The following is a 4,325-nucleotide window of genomic DNA, read 5'->3' on the forward strand; positions in this document are numbered from 1 at the left end:
CATTATCTGTTACAGATAAGATTAAGAATTGTCGATTTGGATGAAATCAAATTTACTACTACAATACTGTATTAACAATCGCTATAGGTGATTATAAAAACCAATTTTCGTTTTAAAATAACATCGCTATATCCCGGATTATCGTTATAACCGATATCGTTATATACGAATAAAAGTACTACACATAACATATAAAACCAACCAAATACATTGCTTGGAATCGTTTTACCCGGAATATCGTTATATACTGCATCGTTATAAGCGAATTTGACTGTATATTATATTCGAATTTGTGAACCCGTGTATGAACTATTTTTATTACCGTTTATGTACCTACTTATTATTGAGTTTTTTATTTCCAAAATTGAAATAGGTTTTATGCATTTTTCGAAAGTAATATAAAAATTTATATTCATACTTTTTAAAGACTTTCTATAGGTATGTTAGATACCATTGACGTATGTGAAATCGAAATAATCAACGCCTCTTTAGCTTCTTCTGTAAAACTGTACAGACGGTCTTAAAATATTTTATTCCGTCGTAAACATTATTTATAGGAAAATATGGCAATCCCCCTCCCCCCCCCCAGTGGCGTCACAAGGGTGGGGGCGGCCCACACCAGACCTCACACTCTTGGGGGGCCTCAAAAAGGATATTTTTTTTTTGGTTTGGAAGACCCTATGAATGTTATAAAAATATAAGGCGGTCGCCCGACCAATTTTTTCGAGTGGTTTTCGGACCGTGGTTTATGGGTATCCCCCACACCTAAAAAAGCCTTATCTGGTATTTAAAATATTTCAAATTTTTCTTTAATTTTCAGTCTATTAGATAAAATAAAGATAGTTTATAGAGGAGCAATGCTAATAATGCTATATACTTAAAGCATTATATTATATTGCTCATTGACATTTAGGAGTGATTGATAATCGTACATTTTTTCATCTAGCCACCTACCTTTTTCATTTTTAGCGCCTGATTTGAGTGAATTCAATGATATAATATCATTGTATAGCAGTGTCGTACGCAGGGGTAGGGTTCTAGGGTTCTGACCCCCCCAAAAATTATTTTTCCTACAAAAAAAATTCTATTTACCATCATTTTGGTTGGTACACACAAATCAATGTTGGTAATTTTTAATAGATATAAAATAAGTTTTTGAATATGACAACGACGTCGATAATCATAATTTCGGTTATTTTTTTTTGAGCTGATTTAGAACATTGCTAAACATCTGCTATAATTGGTGGTGTATCATCGTTCATCGATTAATACCACGTTTATTACGTACCGAAGAGGCATTAAAGATGATCAGGTTAAATACTGTAGATGTAGACTAAATATGAGACTAACTATAATTTGTTATATAAAAACTGTTTAGAAAAAATAATGTAAAAGTATATACTCAGGTAAAACCTTAACCGAACTAAAATCCTGCGTACGCTACTGTTGTATAGTGTACACCAAAATTAATACTGAGTGAAGACAATCTGCTGGTCAGCCTATAATATAATATTTTTAAATTTTGGAAATAGGATGGAAAAAGGACACTTTCCAACACTTCAACCGCTATCGAAAACCAAACTTTCTGTGAAGGCGTGACAAAAAACATAATATACATTTTTTCATTAACCATTAAAATGTTTTTAATTTAAGTGCCTCCTCCGTACGCAGATTCTGGATCTTTGCTTGGGTATATATTATGTATACTGTTTATAATATTAAATGGTATTGACATTATTAGAATATTGTTAAGGACTATTTGTTTTTTAAATAAGCAATATGTTTTTTTAATATTCTTATAGTTTTATGTTAGGTACATTTTTAGAAAAAATGGGCATTATAATCCGAAGACTTGGTAAATAAATATAAAACACCCCAATCGGGGATAGTTGCAGAAAATATAGGCTAAGAGAAAATATATTTAAAAACACATAAATAAATAATTAATTAAATGCATCGGCGAAACTAAGTCTAATGTAGGTCTTTACAGGAATTTATTTTTACTAACCAGGCATTATACTATTATCTGATGATAAACAAGAAAAACATAATATGTACCAGTACCACTAAAATTACTTTGTTCAAATCATTATCAGATGAGTTGGAAATAAAAAAAACAGGCTTTTAACAGTAAATCTGTAAAATATATTAGCACACATTCAAAAACCAAGTCCAATACACACACAAATATAGATGTGTAATGAATTATAATTTAATGTTATTTAATTGTTACAGATATATAATCAAAACAACCTAAATTTAAATAATATAGATATATTGCATTTTCAATAAATTAATAGAAATAGAGACAATGTTGAATAACATAATATCATAACTAAATAATGATTAACTAAAACTAATAATTAAACAAATGGAATATAAGTTTAAGGCAAATAATTTTACAATGTGCATCTGTAAATAATATAATCAACAATTTTTAAAAATAAATAAAATAATATTATGAGTAAGTTGATGAAAAAAAAAAAAAACTATAAAATACTATTGTAATTTTAAGCCCAACGTGTGTAATCATATCACAAATATTTATATTATTTGTAATTTGTTGTAAGTTATTTATATTAATCAACCATATAATTTAAAATTTTATTTTTGGAAGTTATATATTTATCGTGATAATGTATAATTAATTTAAAAATGTATCAATAGAAATACAATACAAATAGACAGGGTATGTATAAAGGTGAAACCAATACTCTGATGTTAATTTCTATTTTTATACCAAATTATATAAAATGTATAAAAGATTAGGTTAGAAATAATAATCCGCCAAGAAACAAGGTTATATATTTTTAAAATTTAAAATTGATGAATTGGAAGGTTAGTTCAATTGTTAAAGAATAAACATACAATTTTTTATTTGGCTAAGCTATATTTTTGTAGGTAACAGAACAATGAACAATAAAGGTCATAATATATCAGAAATTATTGTTAAAAATTGATCTGTATACAAAAATATTATTAATATACTAAAGTATATTAACTATAATCTTTCATTTGTAATTTTTGTAAAGTTCAATGTTAGAACATATATTTTTAAATTTCTCAATTTTAATGTCTAAGAACAATTAAAATAGTATAATCATAATGTTTTAAAAATAAAATGTATAATGTATTAAAAAAAGTTAGGTTAATTTAAAATACACTCACAAAAAATTATTATTTTTAATTAAGTAAATAATAATTAATAAGTAACTTTGTATTTTAAGAACAAAAAAATTACTTGGAACTAAATAGTACAAAATAAATCGATTATAGATACTTAATTATCAATTTTTGAATTAAGATACAAAACACCAAAAGGTTGTTTATGAATTAAAATGAACAATTAGTATTTGTATTTGAAACTAAACAAAAACTAAACAATTATACTATTATATCATTCAATACATATTATATAAATTATTTTAATGATGGAAACATAATTTAAATTATTTAATTTTAAATTCTTACAAATACATAATTTTTTCATATTTTAATCATTGTTCTGATCACACCCCCACAAACATTTAGATTCATTCATAATATAATATTTTAATACACTAAATAATTATATAATTACATTTTAATGTTAAGGTTAACATTTAATAAAAAGATGTTTGTTATAGATAAAATTCAAAATAAAAAAAATATTAAAAAAATATTATTTATTTTAAGACAATACATCACACTAAAGTGATAAATAAGCATTAAACAATTAAAACACGATTTGGATAAAACCTCAAATAAATTATCTAGGAAAATAATATTCAACATATCTTAATTAATTAACTAATACTAAATAAGGATTGTAGTTAAGATGAAAAATAAAGATTTAAAAAAAACAAAAAATAAAAAGATGTAATTATTGTTATGTAAATAACAAGAAATATAAAATGAGAATGAGATCCAGAGTATCAAACCTGTTTTTAATGAAAAATTGAGATGTTTTCAAAACAAAAATCATGTATTAAATTAATTTTAATATATATGCTTATAAATTAATTATATAATTAATGCTTTAAATGTATAATTACTCAGCCAAAAATGTTATGATCATAGAATTGAAGTTTTGCCCAGCATTTAAAACAAATTTTAAATATATATTTATTCAATATGCCGGAATTTAAGTTGAAACAAACACATACATTTTGTTAATAAGCTGAATAAAATATGTTTTTTTATGAAGTGGTACAAAACTACAAAACCAAAAAAAAATTATCAGGACACAAACACTTTTAAAGATTAACATTTTTATCAACTGATTCAGAGTTTTATCTAATAATAAATAAATTATTTTATCAATTAACACTAAAAGTAAAAAATTC

The sequence above is a fragment of the Acyrthosiphon pisum genome, chromosome A2 (genome assembly GCF_005508785.2).
Source record: "Acyrthosiphon pisum isolate AL4f chromosome A2, pea_aphid_22Mar2018_4r6ur, whole genome shotgun sequence".
In the NCBI taxonomy this organism is placed as follows: domain Eukaryota; kingdom Metazoa; phylum Arthropoda; class Insecta; order Hemiptera; family Aphididae; genus Acyrthosiphon; species Acyrthosiphon pisum.